This window comes from Lagopus muta, chromosome 5, assembly GCF_023343835.1.
Source record: "Lagopus muta isolate bLagMut1 chromosome 5, bLagMut1 primary, whole genome shotgun sequence".
Lineage (NCBI taxonomy): Eukaryota > Metazoa > Chordata > Aves > Galliformes > Phasianidae > Lagopus > Lagopus muta.
Genome location: NC_064437.1, coordinates 33,014,985 through 33,035,815, shown reverse-complemented (window position 1 = coordinate 33,035,815; position 20,831 = coordinate 33,014,985). Strand labels below are relative to the sequence as shown.

Here is a 20,831-nt window from a genome sequence, read left to right as displayed (position 1 = left end):
GTTAGAGGTCTTAGATGTTAACAGAACATGCTTTGCTTTACTTCTCATAAAACAATTTTATGCTGAGTGCTGTTTGGATGGAATTTGCTTTTATTGGTAGATGAGAAGTGGTAAATATGTCTTGTTTTGAAAGTAATTTTATTGTTTCTTCGTTTCAGTGGTAAATTCCCATTTACTTGTGTCACAACATTGTTTTGATTTTTAAATTCCTTTTCATCATTTTCTAGATGTACTTTATTTATCCTAAGGATTTCAAAGATTACTTCAGTTCATTTCACACATAGTGCATGTTTTGCGTTCATTATTTGGAAGAGCCACTTACAAAAATCTTTTTGAAGATTCTCACCAAGGCAGTGTGGTCTGTTATTTTGGTTGCCTTGTAAAAAAATCTTCTATGTTACTTCTGGAGCTTGCCTTTCTTAATGAAGTTGTTAAAGAGCCTGTCAGTCATACTTCTATTACTTTCACCTTCCTCTAGCCCTACTCCATGCAGTCGTTTAAGCTCTTTGTGCGTTTTTTGCCTTGATTTCCACTTCTGTAACTTGCAGTGCTTATGAGCCTCTTTTGCTGCATGAAGGTATAACTGGCAAGGAGGAAACAGATTTAGCAAGAACAGAAGTGCAGTCTGTTTCAGCAATGGAATTAGTATTAAAAAAATTAGGACCATCTTGTCTGGTATATCTGGTGCTCAGGATGAGGCTCCTTCTTAATGCCTTGGGACAACGGCTGTGTTGTACCCGAAACATAGGGATTAATATCCCTTACAAACCTTTTATGTTTTCAGAAGTAACTATGGGCATTCTTAGTGCTTAGATAAAATGGCTAATCCTCCTTTTAAGCCTTGCTAAGCTGTTGACCTTTCAGATCCTTTCGGTTGGTGAGCTTCTCAGGTTAATAATAAATTAAAAACAACAAACATCAACAAAACCAACAAAAAACATGCTCATCTTCCATGCTGTTTCAATTTTTTTTGCTTTAGTCTTCAATATCATGCTTCTAATTTAATATGTGTAGAAGGAGTGTTTCCTTCTATTACCATCTTCCTTGAGGACAAGCTGACAATAACAGCATGTGGTTTATGCACTAGAAAATCTTTTGTTGTATTCTTACAGCCTCATAAGGCTAGTAGCTTTTTCACAAAACTCTTAGCATGTAGAAGGTGAGGGAGAAAGAGATGCCACTGAGTTGTTTCATCCCTTAAAAATAGCATTCCAGGTGTTCCTGATAAATACGTTGTTACATAGCATCTACATCAGTGCCAGCTCTGTTCTGGAAATATCTGGGGTCTTGCTGCTGTAGTTTGGCCTTGCATAGAGCTTCAAAGTGCTGGGCTCGCAGAAAAATAGCTTCAAGCAGAAGTTGCAAATGCTGTGAATGAGAGTGGAAATGACTCTGCTGGGAGCCACTCTTGAGCAACATGTGTAGCTACTTTTAGATGATAGTAGAAAGTTAACATCTCACAGGTTCGATTCATTTGGAATCTGGCAAGTCCTTAATGTAACTGAGACTTGGACCAGTCGTGTTTTCAGGATCTCTTACTCTTTTCATCTTGATGTCTCACGCTTATAAAGACATTTTACTGCTAAGTGAGTAGTTGTCATTGATTGAGCACTGAAGTAACTGATCATCTTTTCTGATTCTGCATGCACTGAAGTAGAAGTTGCAGAATATGTAATTTCTTTGTATTTCTATCTGTATGTAATGTCATTGGTTCACTTCCTAATCAACCTTGTGTGTTTTAATAAAGCTATCTATTGGTATTTATTGCAATAACTTTCACTTGTGCAGGAGAAGTGGAGAGTTAATCTATTGAAACGACACTTTTGTTCTTAGAACAGAAATGGCACATAGACACTGAGAGGCATTTCTTTGTCATGGGCATGAGAGAGAAGATGAAGGATAGAGAGACAGAAAGGTGAGGCTTATAAACCTCATGCTGATTTGGGAAGAAGCAGGTAATGTGTTTAGAAGAAAGGAGTTGGCTCACTCTAATGCAACCTGAAACAACTGGATAGAAAACATAGGGGCTAGCCCTCCATCAGTGCCAGAATTACTCTCTGACCTGAGTGAAATGCTGAGACTTTCACGAGGGTTGTGAAGTCTCTTGCTTATAGCAGAACTAAATTCAACAGTGGACTAAGTTGCTCCAGGCTTTGTCCAGCCCTATTCTGAGTATTTCCAAAGCTGGACACGCTACCATGGCTCCTGGTAAACCAGTCCCAGCACATCAAAGATGTTTTGTTTTTTTTTCTTTTCCTCTTCTGTTTAAGCTACAATTTTCCTTTGTGCAATTTGTAGAAATTCTCTGCTGGTAAGAGTCTAACTCATTCATCTCAACTGGGTGGCTGAAACAGCAATTGGAGATTCTCCTTGCTGTCCCTAAGTTACTCCAAATATTTAAGACTGTTCATTTCTGTCACCTGCAATTTGTTGTACTTATCTGGAAAGGCACTTAGTTATTTGTTTGATTGCTTGCAGCAGGGCAATGTGATCTGGTACTTCATGCTTGCAAAAATGGACACAAGATGAAAATGTATTTGTGATAGAGCATGAGCTAAACAATAGGAAAGCTGTAATGAGCACCTATCCAGCGATACAGTGTAGCTTGGAGTTTGAGAGTGTGTATTTATGAGTTGTCTGTTGGTTTTTAATCAATTCTTTCTTCTCTACTTCATTTATTCTTTATTTTTTCCATCCCCCTCTGCTTTTCCTTTGAATGCAATCCCAGAAGGGAAATGATTCACAAAAAAAATGCATGGAAGCTCACAGCCTTAACAAGGAATTCCTCTCAGATTTTTACATTTTTACTTCACTTTTATCAGAATGGGCTGTGGCTCAATTAGGCTGATGCAGGAGTTTTCACAGACTTGACTGGAGGGGGCAGTTGGGAGGTAGATTTGGTTGTTGCTTTAGGCTCACTGTAAGGGAAGGAGATGATCTTTCCCTTTAGAGGATTTGTTCCAGTTGAGGATGATTCCTTTGCAGCTGCTGAAGAGATGATGGATTCCTTAAGGTCAAGAAAGTTGCAGAATGGAGGCTTGTTTGTTTTCTTACTAGATAAATGGTAATGTGATGGAGACACCTTGGAAGGGAAAATACAAATGCATATGAAGATACAGGCAGAAGGCCCAATTGTTTTTCATGGGAAGGCTTTCATAGCTTCAGAAAACATTCCTCCAGTTTTTCTGAGACCCAGAAGCCTACTTGTGAGAGGCAGGGCTGCCTACGTTGAAGGAAGTGGCGCTTTAGAAGGGTATTCTCCCTGTGAAGCATCGTTAGGAGAGCAAATCTGTGTCTACTCTATTCCTGGAACATCCTATGCATCCAGTTTCATTTAATAGCTTGATGCAAGTATATTTGCATGGAAAAGTCTATCAGCTGGGAAATGATTCCCTGTGAACCTTTATGAACAGCAAAAGCAGATAATTTTGTATAACGTGAGCACGTAGTTTACATGAATTCACTGATGAGCTCCAATTCAGCTGATTTTCCCACAAAAGAAAAGCAAACTACAAGCTGTCTTATATTGAGCCCTGATATCTGAAGAAGGCTGTTTAAATGTTTGCTTGTGTTTCCACATTATTTAGACAAATGTTTCTGTCATAAAGTGCTTTAGAAATCTGTTCTCTTGGTATTTTGAGTAATTATAGCCAATCTGCTTGCAGGTTTATTTTGGTTTATTTTCTAGTAAATTCCTCAGCTTCTTCCCTCAAAGTCCCATATCAACTTTCTAGATCTAATGTTCTACAGCTTTAAAATTATCACCCGTGTGTATATTCCAAAATTGCAGTTCTGCTATGAAGTCATCCTGTAGGGAGCTCTTGAGGCTTTCATGACCTCATTAACTCACCACTAAATTCCCAAATCTCATTCAGCCAGTGAATTCTCTCTGACTAAATATTTCAGTCACCCCCCATAGAAGCTAATTTTACAAAGTTGAAGTGTTAATGGGGAAATCTGTTACAATTAAAGGGATAATAAACTATTAAACCTGAACAAATGAACTGACAGTCTTGGAGGGGGGGGAGGAAAATAAACTTGTAAAACCTATTGTTCCCAATTACATTAATGAATGTTTCCCCAGTTTGGTCTGTGTGGCTGTTCTGCACAGCCCTCATTTCTGTGGCTGATCTTGAAATGGTGGCCTCCTCCTTGTTAATTTATGGATTTCATTAAGGGAAAGCTATGTTCTGAATGTAGTGTACGAAAGCTCAATTTTCTTGCAGAGTGAAAAAGTATTTTTTCACCAAACATTCTTCATGTAAAATGGGAATTTCAATGTAAATTCTCTTTCCAAAATAAGAGCCTTTGCACTCCTTTCTCCTTTCTTTTTTGTTTGAATTTCACTGGCAGTGTATCACCGTATTAATTCAACAGTGTGCATGCAGGTGCAGATAAATAAGCAGGTGATACTGAAGGCAGAATTTGTCACAATCCCAAGTCTACTAAGAAAAGCTTCCTGTTTGCAAGGGAGAGGGAGATCACATACATGTTGGTGGCAGGGTTCCTCACTGAAGTTAGCTGCCAGTGCAGCTGGTTTCTTCTATGATAACTGGTAATTAGAAACCACAAGTTTTAAAAAGAAAAAAAAAAAAAATAATAAAAAAATTTCTTTCCAGAAGAGTTTAAACCAAGTGCAATGGCTGTAGCTTCTAAATCAAACCCATCAAAAATAATACAAGCACACTTAAAAGCTTGTGTAACTGCTTTAGTCGCTCTCTTATTCCTCCTGGGTGTTTAGTAAATGCTTCCCCTTGGAAGGCAGCTCTTCCTGTACGTTCATGCTTGATACCATCTTTCTTAGTATCAGTTCAATATTACAAGTAAAGTAAACATATACAGCTCCTCTGGGTTTCCACGAAGATAGAAGTTCAATCTGCAAGCAAAAGATACTGCTTTCATTTTCCAGCCCAAGTGTTTTTTCCGTTTATTGGACATTACAAAAATCCGTAGGTCCAATGCCACGTCTTGGACAAAATTATGATTTAACTTTTGCAGGAAAATATTCTAAAACTTTTCTATTTCTCCTTTTTTTTTTTTTAATTTATCTATTTATTTAGTGTGCAAGTTGAATTATTTTTTAAGCTACTCATATCAATTCTGTTCTTTCAAGTACTGTGATGACCGAGCGTCCCTAGTGTGAGCAAAGAGAAAGAAGGAGGAAAGAAAAGCAATTTTTGCATGATACTCTCTTGATCATTCATTAAGTGTTTAGATAATTAAGCTGGGGGTTAAAAATCAGCAATTGTTTCTATTTCCACAGTTGCTGTGCTGTGCCAATGCAGGCTTTGACAGGGAATTATCTGTGTTTTTAGAGCCAGTTCAACATCTGTTGGGGATCCTGTGCTCATCACAGCACTTCAACTAAGAAATATTTTCTGTCAGTATTACTTCTGCTCCTTCCCTGGCTGTGGGAAGCTGGCTGGAAAGTGTAGGACTTAGCAGAATGTATAGTGTAGAAAGAAGTGGTGACTTGCTCTTTTCCTGGAGTATAAAGTTGGTTTGTTTTGGCTGTGCATAAATATTAGCTATCTGCCATGGTTTTAAGAGGGGTTAGGCAGCTGAGGAAGTTTAAAAATAATAATAATAATAATAAATCAAGTTAAAAGTATTTAAAAGTGGAAATAATTAAGAAATTACACAATCTTTATGTTAGGCTTTATGCTATGGTAGTACACAGGGTTGAGGCCATATGGCAATCTTGATTGAAATCCCTCTTCTCAATTTCTTGAAATCTGCAGAATTTTTGGGGTTGACTTCTTTACAAGTGGGCTGTTTTTACTGGGGGAATTGGAGCATACTGGAGGGAAATAGAGTTTGTGTAACAGAGGAGTATGCATTGCAGGGAAGGAAATAAAATGTAGCATTAAATCAATCCATTCTAAAAAGTAGCACAGAAAATTATCTTTATTGCTGGAGCCCTTCAGAGTTAAGGTACGTGTATGAGAAGGTTTTCATTTTCCACTGATAGTTAGAAATGTAGAAAGCAGATCCCTCCATCAGATCACTGTTCATTTACTGAACTTCATGCAACCATCTTAGACCAAATCGAGTTCATTCATTTTCACCCCACCCCCCCCCCCCCCTTATTCTAAAGAAGGCAATAAGGAAACAATTACAGACACTAAGAGGGGAAAAAAAATCAAATTGATTTTGCTGTCTTTCTAAATGTTTCTTCTTATCTCCCTTGGACTTTCTTGAAATGTAAGGGAATATTTACATGAGAACAGGTAGCTTGGGGGAACAGATAATAAGCAGAGATCAAGCGAGACATTTAAACACAGAAGGAGGGTGTTTGGTTTTTTGGTTCCCCTTTAAAGAGAATGGCAAATGTGAATAGGCAAAAAGTTACAAGGAAGTTATTAAAGCATAATATTTAAGTGGCAAAGATGTGAACTTGATTAGAATTAGCAAGTACGGACCTGAAAACCAAATGCATTGTTTGGGGAGGAAAAAAAGCGAGTTAGAGAATTCCATAGCTTCCTTAAGAAGAGCTTTTCTTAAAGAACTTTGGTTGGTAAGCTGGGGAAGAATCACTCCTATAAGAACATTAGTTCCTCAGACATTTGGGATTGTGACAGAGGTTGACACGTTTCTTAGAGGAAAATAATTATTTCAGACCTTCTGATGCATGTTTGCAGTTCATATGCTATTTCCTGAGCTGTGTTTATTTGATTTGTAATAAGACAAATGTTGAGCATAAAAGATTCATCAGCAGGTTACTACTTCAGCTGATACTCTTAAAGAAATCCTAGATTGACCAAGGTTAGAAAACCCCACTGAGATCATCCAGTCCAAGTGTTCACCTACCACCAATATTTCCCTACGAAATCATAATCCTGTTGTATGTTGAATGGAGGCAAGTCTCTGTTTTCCAAAACTGGGGGGGAGGGGGAGTGCAATACTGTACTTCATTTACGTTATTTAATTTTTATAATTCAAAGCTATTTAATGTGGAGGTTAGTGTTTAGCATCATGTTTATAATAATCATTTCTTTGATTACTAGTACAACAGTTTGACAATTCAAGTGTCCTTTTTCATCTTAAGCATTTATTAGTTCTTCAAATCTTCTTGTCAGTAGTCTGTCTTGAGCCTTTCTGAGTTGTCTCCTCTGTTTAAACTCGCTGCATTGCTGGAATCCTAACATCATATTTTATAGAGCAGTCACAGTGCTCTAAAATACTGGTCTGAGTATGGCGTGCTGCCTCAGTACATATCTAAATTCCTTCTTTGTGGATGACATTGATGCTAGATGATATTATCCAGGGTATGTTGTTCTGGGGTGCAAGGGGACATTGAGTTAGTGATTTATTTCATTTCTTCTTCGTTTTCACTATTGAAATATCCATCTAAACTGCATGCAGTTCTGTCATTAACCAGCTCAGGGTAGTGAGCTGAATCTCCTGACTGTCAATCAGATGTTGTCTCTTTGGCTTTGACTGGCATTTTATGAAGCCCCTAATAAGTTTCATGCCTGGTTCTGTCAAAGCAGCATTGTCTATCTCTGTATAGTGAGGCATACATTAAATTGTTGTTAGTATAACTGCACAGAGGAAGTAATCTTGGGCAATAACACTTCACCTTGTTCCCCAGGGCTTAATCAAGATCTTTACACAATTGTAAAGCTCATTATTTTGGTTGACAGCAATTGTGGCAGAAAATAGCTTGCTGTTCATCTCTGCTTATGTAATTTTTGGTCAGTGTTTACGTTTCCCTTTTCTTGAGACACGTTATTGCATTAAAAGTGTTTAAAGACTTTTGTGCCTTTGAATTGTTTTTCCTTAAAGAAAAAATGATCACTGAAGAGTGTGTTACTTTGAGTTCTTTTCTTACACAGCCTTGGGGTAATTGTGAGCTTTGCCCTGAGCAAGACTCAGCAGCAAGACAGTAATGGCTGCTTGGGAATAGGAAAATGATATTTGCTTACTCTGCCCTTGTGACTAACTCCACACATGAAGCGTAGCATTTTCCATTCTTCGACTTAAACTTGAGGGATTTGAAAAACTTTTCTGAGAACTGTAAGGGCTACTGTCTCCCTCTGCTAGGAAGCAGCCTTTTAATAGCAACAACAACAGAAAAACTGACTATGAAATACTTCATTTCTGTGTATATAATTGATGCTAATGGCATGCTTATGTTGATGATAGATGTTGACATAAAGGAATAAATGCATCTTCCCTCGAACGATGATGGCATATTGGAGAGGTACTGTCTTGCAGCCTAATGTGGTTGAAATGCTAATCCAGATGGCTTGCACAGTAGACCCTTTTAAAAGATAATATGATGCTTGCTGGCGTATTTCTTCTCTCAAGAATGTTAAAAGGAAATGAAAGTAGCAGAGAGTTGGAACTCTCTGTTTTCAGGTTTCAGGTTGCTTTGTGTGAGACTGTGAAAGTCACATCTCAAAGTTAGGCCTCAGGAAAAATAAATCTCTGAAGTTCGAGAAGACTGAAGAATGTAAACACCCTCCTAGAAAAATGAGGAAAAATCAAGTGGAGAGAAGTGTACCACAGTGGTCAACAGCAGCCAGAATGGATCTGTCAAAAGAATTCTTGTCCTAATGTTCTTATTTCCTTCTATGACAGATTAATAGACCTTGTGAAAGAGAGAGACGGTAAATGCAGGGTGCTTCAGCTGCGCTTCACTGAAGGCTTGCATGCTGTTTGCCATGGCATTCTTTAAGACAAGCTGAGTAAATGTGTTTGTAAAAGCAGTGTGAGGTAGAGGCAGAACGTGTTTAGCAGTTATTCACAAGGAGTTGGGTGCAGAGTAGTCAGGCAGATTTAGAAACCAGGCACTTTCCAGTAAGGCTGATGAAGTCTGGGAATTGGCTGCCTGGGGCAGTTCTCATACATCCATTTCCTGGGGTGTTAAGAATAGGCTAGATAAACATACATCACCAGGTACTGGCAAAAAGGTTTCTGCTTTTGTTCTGAGCTTTGAAAATTAACTTGATGTTCTGAACTGAGTCCTTCATGGGCTGCTGGTCTATGTGCTTGTGTTTCTATAGTTCTAACTAGAAACCAGAATAGTGCTGGCTCCAGGGAGCAGAACTTCAGTGTTCTGGAGCAAACATAACATAAAAAATTACTTGGCTTTCGTAAGCCAATGTAAGCAAACATAAAAACAAACAACAACCTAAAGGTTATTCCATCATGTGACATTGAACTTGATTGCATAAAAGCATCCTAAACAGAACAAGATATTGATGAAGAACCATAGTTATTCATGTATGGCATGAAAAGATCCAACTCAATTTCCTGATTAGGTGAATGCATTTCCTTGATCTTACACTTGCTTAATTTATGCCCATTTCATTCTTTGAGACTCCTTACAGGTTTGGTAATGAACCAAATGAGTGTATTCTTTCTGAATATATCTGTTTACTGAGTAACATACCAGGTAGCTTAGTTATGATTGAGTTCCTGCCATGTCAAATGCACTATTCACATGCTGTTACAGTTTGTTGCTTTTCAACACCATCGATTACAGTGCATACTGTATTGCAGTACTGTACAAGGGGACAAACAGCAACTCAATCCACTTTTCTTTCTCCTTAATATTGTCCTTGTAGTATTATTTGTTGTCATGTCAGTCATCACAAACCTATAGATTCTATCCATTGTAGGAACAGGGGAAGGGTAGGAAATACATCTGTTTCCTGTGCTGTCTTTACACCAAACAGTAAAAGTTAGTTGTTATTGTACCATGAGTATGAAAAAATGCGGTAGCTATTCAGTACCATTATGTAGCTGCTTGTCTATTTTTTATTTTCACTTTTACTATCAAGTTTGAGCACTTTGGAATGAATGCACGTAGAGATAGTCCCAACATGTTACATAAAACTAAAACTAGTTACACAACAAAGAATATTAATTAAATTTCCTTTTGGAAAACAGTAGAAATGATATTGAGTTTCATTTACCTCAGATCTCCTGATGTTTACACTTGAACAAAGATCACTGTATTTTCAATTTCTGAATGCAGACTACTGTTTTGTTATTTCAATATCTCGGGCTAAAGTTCTCTAACAGTTATCTTTGTTTCTTTCTTATAATTTGAGAAAATCTTGCAGGAAGTTTCTTTTCAATCCACTTAGTGTTTGTTTGGCTGTGTTGAAATAATTACCAGAGATGGATCTGAAGTAAATTAATGCATATCTCTGTCAGTAATGTTTAACAAATTAGATGGACTAAACAGTTTGGAAAATATTGCCACTGGGTACAAGAGACTACCATCTGAAATCAAAACTATAAATACCGTAATTCCTCAGAATGAGAGATAAGGCAGATGAGGCAGGAAACCAGTACAGCTGAGCAAGGACCTGCTGACCAGTCTGAGGGGAAAAAAGGTAAAATAAAAGCAGTGGAAGCAGGGATGGCTGGCCTGGAGAGAATGAAGGGGTATTGTCTAGATGTGCAGGGGTGGAGTCAGGAAAGCTAAGGCACAGATAGAACTGAACTTTATGAGGGGTATGGAGAAACAAGAAGGGTTTCTTGAGGTACATTTACAGGCAGAAGAGACAAAGGAGAGTGTACCCTCTCTGATGAATAAAAAGGCTGGAGAAGTTTTGTGGAAAAAGGGAAGAGTTTTGTTCAGAGCTATCCATCCACTGTCCTTTGAGATAGCTCATGCTGGCTGCCTTTGTGATTTGTGTGCCCCAGATCATGCTTGATTGCTTTTCTTAACTGTGGTGAGGAAGTTAGACCTACCTCTGTCCTTTTGTTTTGTGGTGTCACCTGGATGTAGTTGGTGGATAACCTAACAGCAGAACTGCTGCACTTAAAGGGTTAGCATTATTCAGTGCACAGAGGACGTAGAGCTGCAGCTGCTGCATGGACTATCAGCAATCAGAGGGAGGCAGAGCAGTAACAGCTGCACTGAGGAAGAAACTTCCTTGTGCTGTAGAGGGACCTATGAGCTAAACTGAAGTACTTATTCTAACTGGGGCTTGTCCCTGTCTGCTGTGCCTGGGCCACGTTTTGTTCTTCTGCAGAGCAACTTGTTAAATGTTTTATCATAAGATTCAGCACTTCTGGTTGCCTCCTGCTGAGAAGTTGCTGATGACACCTATTGATCAGAAATCTGTGTCATCTCATCCTTCCTTTGTTACAGCCCCATTGAACTTAATAAGAATCCAGCACTCCCACTTGTTTGAAGTGGTATTCTGCCTGTAAATGACATCTCCTCTTACTATAGTCAGAGATAAGAGTTCCCCCCGCCCCCCAGTCATTCTTCAAGTTATCTTAAGATCTTGCATCTGTTTAATAGACACTTGTGTGCTACTTTTACTACTGTTCTATTGCTGTGGGTTGTTTTTTTTTTTCCAGTTTCCAAAGAGCACTTGTCAATATAATGCTGCACACAGTTTTCCTACACAGTTATGCAAGCCACCTTGAAAGGATTTTGCAAGAATCGGGCTATAAATCCCTTGAATAGGTGCTATTGATTTCTGAATAGGTCTTGCTGGAAAAGGAATATGCTGCCCAGGCCTCCAGAGGTGTTGCAAAACTCACTAAAAGGACAATAACACAGCAGAAGCAACAGCAGGAGAAAATCAATTCCATGGCTATTTTTTGTTTGCTTGTTCTCTGCTAGATTATATAGGGGAGTGTGTATGGATTAAGCAATATTATTTCAACCAGGGCTGAAAGTTGCTTGCTTTTTATATTGAGCTATTTGACGTGCCTGTAATAAGGGTGAGCTGAGGCATATTATGGGGCAGATGTGGCACACAGACGGTACTTTGTCAGGTCCTTCAGTGTGTGAACAGCTTATACAGCAAATAGATATTATCTTTAAGAACAGAGTAAGCCAGTCGCAGTGCCAGTTAGTTTAATGAGGAAGGTGTTTGTCTTGTATAAGAGCAGGACTCTGTTCTGTCAGTTCATTCAGTTGCTGTCAGAAATATTTTTTTTTCAAAATGAAGGCACAGGAAAGGCAGCATGTTTGTACGAAGTATTTGTGTTATCTAAAGCTGTGCTTTTATCATGCCTGTAAGTCATGTTTGATGCTTGCATTGGTTCTAGCATGCTGGGAGATTAGAGTAGGAGAGGAAGAAGAAGAAATGGCTGGAAAAACAAAGTGAAAGGGGGTCCCAGGCAGAAGAATAAGTTATAACTCTCCCATACTTTACTTAAGCCTTTCTTCTACGTGGGTCTTGGATGTGCTCTTGACTTGAGCTGTTGTGAGAAGCCATAATTGGGAATTGCTATTTCTCTATGCTAGAAACAGCAAAGGTGGAACACTGTTTTGTTGGCTGGTAGTTTTTTTTTTTTTACAGAAACTTAAGCTAAGTTTTCCTTTCATTTAACTTTTCTCTGTCGTTCCCCAGCTCAGTGGGTACTGTACCTTTTTCCTTCATCTGTGGAGGACCTGTGCTAAGCTGGAGGAATGTGTTTAATGAAAGACTGGCTTCAGCCTTTTTCCTTCTGGGCTCTGCAAAGAGTTTTAGATCTCTGTCTAGGTGGCAGCTTTTGGACAAATTAAGTCTGTTAGCTTTCAATATTAGATCATAGAATCACAGAATGGCCTGGGCTGAAAAGAACAACAATGACCATCTGGTTCCAACCCCCTGCTATGTGCAGGGTCACCAGTCAGCAGACCAGGCTGCCCAGAGCCACATCCAGCCTGGCCTTGAATGCCTCCAGGGATGAGGCATCCACAACCTCCTTGGGCAACCTGTTCCAGTGCCTCACCATCCTCTGAGAGTGGGGAAGGACTTCATTTTCTCATTTTCATTATTAATTTCGGAGAAGTTAATGAGAAAGAGAATGTGCATTTTCTACCTTGTGTAGACCTCTGACAGAGCAATGCTTGAAATAATCTTGTACTGGTTTTCTGCCGTAGTTATGTCAGTGTCAGCTGTCTGTGGTTGTTCTTTCTGTGGCTCCAAGTCACCTGATTCACTTGTCTCTGACATATTTGGTAGTAGTTTGGTGTGCATCTACTCTCATCAGTCCACTCTCATTAGTTTTTTACTGAGTTCTGTTTCCTCAAGTGTTTTCTCTCCATTTCTGCCCTCTGATTTCACTTCATTGGGAACTGCATTCTTGTGAATGGGAATACACAACTTGTAATAAAATAGAATCATTTTGATTAGTTTGTCTTAATTAGTAGTCACTGCTGCTTTGCTGAAACACCGCAGCAGGTTACCCTTTACATTTGTTTCAAATGCTGTTAGGAGTTGGGTGTTTCACTTCATTAGAGGTCAGAGGCTTGTAAAGGAATTTGAATACACACAGAACATTGTTGAAGCAGGAAAATGGTTTTCCTCTTGAGACACAGAGTTGTTACCGTATTGATACTCACTTAACCAAGTATTTATTTGAGGAAAACTTTTCTCCTTGGTGTCAACTGTAGATGTCAATAGTCACGGGCACGGTGTTACCTGGACATGATGCTATGAATTGATAACCCAATGCTTTTTTGAGTGCACAACAGCATTGGTAGCTCTGCTGATTTTTGTCTAGTACATTTGGGAAGTGGAATTGTTTGTAAGTACTGTAACAATTAAGAAGTATAACAGAACTCCCAGCTTTTATACATGCGTTCATATGCAAGACTATAAAATCCTACAGTTCTCTGGCCTTTATCCTGGCGACAAATTCTGTGCTCTGTTAGAGGTTGCCACGTGACATTCTACATACTGTTTGGCTGAAAGGGATCAGGATTACGTAAGTTGTGAAGTCTGAATTGAATGACAGCATCATCATTTTGTCAGTGTTTAATTTTATTTTTTACTCATTAGAAGTTTTCTGTAGCCTTGATCATACCTTTGCAGTAGTTTTCAATGGTGCTACTATGCTGCTTTTTAAGCAAAAGATTCTTGTAGTGACAGTCAACATCAAGTGTGAGCCAAGTGTGCATTTCAGATGTTCTTTACTTAGAACACATCAGCTTTCATTTTTTCATTTTGAAAAACTGTATGTAAGATATGCAGAAATGAACCTTAAGTAATCCTGCAGAAGACCAAGGGGTGTGAGAGATGATTGAATCAGAGATCCATTGGTGTACTGCCTCAGCTAATATTTCTGTTACAGATCTCTACCGTTTTGGTCTATCTGAAGAATGGATGGTGAACTGTTCTTGAAGTCTGCAACCACAGCTGGTAACAGAGCTTTGACTGTTGTATTGTTTCTGAGAACAAAGTTTCCCTAAGAGTTTGTCCTCTGTCTGCCATTTGCTGGAAATTTGCTGGGAAGCTTGCTGAAATTTGCTCATTTGCTCTTCTGATTGCTGGCTGGTGTGTGATAGCAATGTGTCTGTCTTGGCAAATCAAATCCTGCATCAACCTTCAGCAGGTATCATCACTGTAGCTGTGCTGTCATTACATTTGACAGCATGAAAAGCATTGATTGCATCAAAAATGATCTAAATTGTCCTCAAGGTCAGTGACAGAGGAGACGTGATCACTAATTCAAGGGGCCTGGAGATTTTTTAGTTGTCGATCTAGACTAACATTGAGATAAAAACCTCACTCAGGAAAATAGATTCCTAATCCCATTTAGTTTTCAGTGGTCTTGCTTGTCTCCAAGAAATGCAGGAGAAAATATGTAGGAAAACAGCATGATGGAGGCCAGAACTAAAAGTAGTTTTAGTTTTGTGTGCTGTGTTGCTTCTGAGGTTATATTGTTGGTGGATGTCATTATACAGCAACTTTTCTTCAAGTGCCAGGCTTGAGTACAGTCCAACACAAATGAACAAACATTGTGTTTGCAAAAACTAAACTAGTGGGGGTTTAATTGCTGCAGTGTATCCAGTGGGTGGGAGCAAACATGTTTGGGTGGGAACTGAAATAGGCGGCAATGGGATCTGGCAGGAGAGTGAGTGATCGGTGATTCCACTATGTCTGTTTACATGAGAGAGCCTGAGACTTGTGGAGAAATAGGGTATTTGTGGGTTTGACTTCAAAAATCAATAGGGCTCACTTCTTATGCTGAATGGAGTTACATGCTAGCTGGAGGATGTTCCTGAGGGGATGGACAACAATTGTAGAAGGTGAATGAGGGGAAATAGCGCTGACTCGTAACAAACTGTATTTGTATCTCGAATTCTGTCGTACTACATGCCAGTGAAAGTCCCCATTGATCAGAAAGCACTGCTGAAATCGGACCTACTCAATACCAGATTAATTATAGAGAATTAAAACAATGGTTTTAGTTACAAAAAGCTGATTTCCATTTCTGGTTGTAAGTTCATCTTTGACTAAATATTTCTTGTGAGAGATATTTAGTGAAAACAAGCAAAAAACATGCACAGAGAACTTAAACCAAGCAATACCCTTTTGCTGAGCTGCTTTTATTCCCAATGTTAAGATTGGAAATTATGTCTGTCTTACAGCTATTTCTCTACATGCAGCCTCCAGCATATGCTGCTGTCTTACAGGAGCTGCTGCTGATGACCTGTGATCTGACAACATTGCAGGAGGAAATATCCTCATGCTGTATTGCTTTGACAGCAACAGAAGCAAGTGAGGAGATCTCTGCTTCTGGATTGGCCTCTGGCAGTTAACTTGTTGACCATGTTATGCCAGAGCTATAAACTGAATCAGATGTGAAAACTAACTGTTGATCCCTGCATGGCAGAGCAAATATGCAGGAAATCTGTGAGGAGTCACTGAAGTTGGAGAGATGAGGATTTGGCAGGGACTGTGAGCTTCAGCTCTTGATATCACCGAACATTTTTCCAGGCTAGGGATTAATCTAACTGCATGGCTTTTAATATCAAACGGATGAATTGCTTCTAGCCATGCACTGTAATATTCCTGAATTGCTTTTGCTCTGAATGACTGTCACGCTGCTTTCCAATGGGTTAGGGATATGCCTCCCTTGCAGTAGGGAAGTTAACAACAGAGTAATTATGTAGACTTCTAAATAAATAAATATAAAGCATAAGCACTGCAAAATATGTAGATATATTTTATATATTGTTGCTCATAGCTGCTGCACCATTTACATAAATGGTGGAAAAATGAGGAAATGGAATCAATTGGTGATTGCTGAGTTGTTTTGATTTGCAAATGCTCTCTTTCACCTTATAGGGGAGCTGTTAGGTGATGGCTTGAACTGGTGATTGAGCACCTGGTGAAGAGGAGAGGCTGGCCCAGGGAGAATAGGCAGATTGCTTGCTCCTGTGCACACCCAGAAGGAGTGGGCCCAGGTTGGAGTCCCCCAGGACTCATGTAAGAGCTGATCACTGAGGGGAGGGTATCTCTTGGGCCTGGGCTGCTTGCTGAGAAGGAGTGCTGCATGGCTAGAGAAGCCCTTTCACCAGTTGGGTGAGTTCAGATCTTTCTGTATGTGACTACTGGTCTACCTGTGAATGCTTTGCCCTGTATTGCCAAGACCCTGTCAGAAGCAGTTTGGCTTCTTTGTGAGCAGAGCTCACCTTCTCCCCCAAGAGCATTCCTTTACATGCTGCAAGTCATCTGTCTGGTACCTTGTATGCAGGAGATATTTAACAGGTCTATTTTCATACTGCATGTTTAATATACTCGATTTTGATTATACTTGTGCATTTCCATTGCTTCACTGACTGCAGTAAAGAGGATATCTCTGTATTTCTCTGATTTCAGAGCTGGGCCTTATTACTGCCTGTATCACGAAAATGAAAATACCATTAGGAACTAACTCTCAAGAAATGACAGAGTCTGTATTTGAAAATGGAACAAACTTATTCAGCAGCTTCTTCAGCAGTGAAAGCAGGAATGAGTGGAAAGCACAAGAAGTGAAAGCAGCGGTGAGAGATGTGGCATCCTTCTGTAAGCAGGCACCCAGAGTTCAAAAATGGGTAGTGACACTTGTGACACTGGGTCACCATTTTCTGAGACATGTCTGGATCTTTAAAGCCAGGCATAAGCTAAAATATATGTTTTGGAAAAGTGCTCATCTTCTACCCTATCCTTATATCTTCTCTTGTAGTATTTCTGGGCACTGGCTGTCAGCAACAGAATGAGGTTGGGTGTCCAGACATCCCCATTAAACTTGTTCAGTTCAGCTCTCCAGCAAAACTAATCAGGCTGGTTGTTAGTCTACAAGTACTCACAGGGGTGGCCTTTCTGATTACACTTGGCACGCAGCAGCTGAAGCCTGTTTCAGACTTAGGGTAATCATATTGGTTTGAGCTAATCTAGAAACCTTTCTGGTGCCACTGAGTTAATTTACCGTGTGCCTGCACACTTCAATCAGCTTGGCAAGCCAGGTTTATACTGTAGGGCAACAGTACAAGTGCAGAATGGTGGGCATAGTAGCACACACCACTGTTTCTCAATTTGTAATGCTTTTTTTTGGTGCTCTTTCACCTACTGCTCCCCCCACTGCACTAGTGCTCGTCTGTGATTTGGGATTGCTCAGAAATGCCAGCTAGCAGGGCCTGATTTAAGCTATCATTCTTGTGCAGTAAGCCTGCTTTGTTTTTTGCTTTTTTTTTTTTTTAGCAATATCTTGTTCCTTCCCACCACTCACTGCTCTAGCTAACTATACTGACCTTGCTAACAGCTTTTCTTTTTTCTGCTCCTGGCAAGAAGGCAGGTGACACTGAGTGCTAACACTGTCTCCTAGCATGTCAATGACCCTCTAACAGCTTCTCCCTGCTCATACCTTTGAGCAGTCACTTACCTGCTCTCTTGGTTATTTAATTGTTCTTAGCTTTTGTAGCCCAACTGCCTTTGGTTGGGATGAGCCTTCATCCACATAGCATACATGATAATGAATGGCAAGCTCTTTATTACTATGATAACCATATCACTGTCTGAAAGAAATATCTCTAGCTAAGTAGAATGACTGAAAATTGACGTATTTAAGCCCTGCCAGATGGTCCTTTTTATTTATCAACCTTTCTTTTATGTAGATAATAACAGAGCGCTCATCTATATCTTGGCTCCACTATATTCTCAAAGTTGTCGTTGTAAGGTGCTGAGCAGACTGTGCTTTATGTACCAGGCTTCTGTACATTTTATATGAATGTATTTAAGTGAGTAAAACTTTACCAGCATGGAGAGGGAGAGAGAAGCATGGATTGTCAGATTTGGTTACTTGAGCAGCATGCATAAGAGAGTTCTCCTCAGACCCTGGGCAAAAACTGACTGAGGCCTTCTCTTCCTGTTATGTGGGTATGACTGCAGGAGCAACCACAGCCTGCTTGCTTTTTGTGCTCTTGTTTGATTGTTCTTTGTAGTGTGGCAATCAGCCTCTCAGTAGCTCAATCCATGGGTAGATCACTCTCCTCCTTCAAGAAGGGGCTTGGAGTTTCCTCTTGGGTTTAGACTGTGGCCGTTTAGGGAACAGTGCAGGTTTCTGAAGGACCTATTTTCGTGTTGTTTTGCATCTGTTTTACTTAGAATTTTTCACCTTAGCTGGATCCAGCAATGGTTGGGATACTAATGAATGATGAATTCTTTCAATTGGAGTAGTAGGTTTTCAGCTGACCACTAACAGCTGCGTGCCTCATGATTATGCAATGGCAGTGTTTCTGTTGTGTTTGTACTGCTGTGACATTCCAAGGTGCTGGTGAAGATATAAGCCTCTTTAAGCTGGGTACAATGCATAAACAAATGGAAAAAACACTGTATCCCAGACAGCTTTAATTCTTATGCATTGATTTGAAATCTCGTTAGGGCTTATGAGGCATGCTATTGAGATGTGAGAGAGAATTTGTCTAGTTTCCTTGCAAGGGGGGAAAAAAACCCCTACAATAATCTACCTGCTTGTAGGTTAGGTAATGACTAATGTGACTGGGCTCTTGTTTTCCTCGTCTCCCATTCAGCTTCAGAATTTTGCAAAAGTAATGAGGCTATTTCCTGCAATGCCACAGCTACACTCAAACGCAGATACAGCTAACTATGCAATAATATGGACAACTGCATGTAACTCAGAGGACTGGTACACTGTGGAACTACTTGGTTTCATGTGCTAAGGATGTTTTTCACTGTTATTTATTTTTCTTCTATAATGCTTCTAGCATATTGCTGAGTGCACAGCACGAGAAGTGACCAGCATTACTATATCTCTGAAAGCACTGTCATTAGCCAAGACTGGGCTCCAACTAATCTGTTCCATCACTACTTACTATTTTCTGAGATGACTAGAGATGTTTGCAGATTAGTGTATGTGTGTATGTATATATTTCCACTATATATATATATTAATATATATATTTATTAGAAAAAAGGAATGTAAGTGCTTCCTTAATTTGGAGGTTGAATATGTAGTGCACAAAGGAAAATTATTAATACAGTAGAACCTCCAGGATACTTTAAAGAAAGAGAATTACTCCTTTTCTTGAGATATTCAAGACCTGCCTGGTACTTTCCTGGTCATCCTCTGCTGTAGGGTATCTGCTTGAGCAGTGGGGTTGTACTCCATAGTCTCCAGAGCACCCTTCCATCCCCTGTGATTCTATGATTCAGTAATTCCTTTAAACCACAGAAGCATTGACTCAGTTGCGTGGCAGCCAACTTTTGTTTTCAGCACTGTATAACTACAAACTTGGTAATGCTCAGTGAAAAGATTCATTTGTGAAAGGCTCTCTGAATCTTTTCCTGCTGTTTTTTTTTTCCTTCAACAACTGCCTTTAGAGCAAGACATCATTTACCTTCTAGCCTCATCTCCCTCCTTCAGTACACACATGTAACAAGGCAGGATGGTTTTGTACAGGCAGCCAACGCTGTAATTTGAAGTAGGTATCCCTCAAAGCAGAGTCTGTTCTGTGCTTTTGTAGGCAGCGTCTTAGCCAAAGATCTTCTTCAGAGGGGGAAAAGAAGTGCCTGTGTCTGCACACAGCTGTGTTTTTCAAATGACTGTGCTATTGAACCTTACACAAAAAGAGCTCTTTTAATACTTGATTAATTTATATAACTGATAGAAATATAAAGGCCAATATCCAGACACATTACATCAAAGAATGAGGTAAAAATGTATCTACTGAGCAGATAGCTGTACATCAAGGCATGCAGCATGTTTACAGAGTACACAATTACTATTACAATACAGAGCAGGAGTGTTTGCTGAAACCAGTGACAACTGTAGGTAGATATTTGCCTTTTTGTGTAGTCTGCAGGACTTCAGATTGTAGCCATGCTGAAGGATTGACCTGTTCACTGGAATTCCCTATCAGAAGCAATGCCATAGATGTGCAAGGGTGAATGTAAACTTTTAGGTTCTTGAAGACCCTCCCATTGCTATGGACTTCATTAGGTGCACCCATATGGACTAGCTGGGGAATGGATTGCCTACGTTACTCCATTTCCAGCTGAAACTGAAGCATTTTTCTTACCTATTTTGTTTCCTTCCCTCAGGGTTTGCATTTTAATTTGCCTTCATGCAGGAAATAAATTCTGCAGAAGGGAAACTTTAAAAAAAAAAAAAAAAAAAAAAAAAAAAAAAAAGCCTGTAGTGAAGAGTATGACGTGACTTGTGTAACTCAGTAAATTAAATAAAATTCAAACCAAGCTCAGGAAATTAAGTTCGTCATAATAAAGGGAAATTCTCATTTTCCTTGCTGCTGTAGCCTGCACACTTTAATTGTTGCCTGGAACAACTAAGACCTCAGAAAAAGAAAAAGAGAAAAGCAAACCTCCCCCTTGCTTAAGACATTCCTATTTTAATTTTTTTCTAGGGATACTTGGCTGTGTATTTACTGGTACTCTGGATTTTATCAGTGAAAGCACAGCCTTGTATAATTCAGGAGATGCCAGTGATCTGTTCAGTAATGACAGCTCAGGAGTCATTCCTAACCCTTCTCTAACATCTTGAGCAATGTAAAACGTCCTGTGACTTACTCCAATGAAATGAATGAAATGATGCTGTTATATCTAGCTGTTTTTCAGACT

General features: G+C 39.4%; 1 long non-coding RNA gene across 12 annotated transcripts in view; it reads left to right on the top strand.

Annotated features, from left to right (window-relative positions):
• The window catches only part of LOC125693109 (uncharacterized), a 61,136-nt gene that overhangs the window by 11,916 nt on the left and 28,389 nt on the right, over nucleotides 1-20,831 (top strand). For 5 of the 12 annotated variants that reach the window (XR_007376989.1, XR_007376988.1, XR_007376986.1 and 2 more), the window contains exons 2-4: nucleotides 14,044-14,111; nucleotides 16,044-16,280; nucleotides 16,578-16,741. The exons of 2 other annotated variants lie outside the window; for them this stretch is intronic. This is a non-coding gene — a long non-coding RNA (uncharacterized LOC125693109). Of the gene's footprint in view, nucleotides 1-14,043; nucleotides 14,112-16,043; nucleotides 16,281-16,577; nucleotides 16,764-20,831 lie in introns of all 12 variants that reach the window. 5 more of the 12 variants (XR_007376993.1, XR_007376994.1, XR_007376995.1 and 2 more) reach the window with 2 other exon arrangements.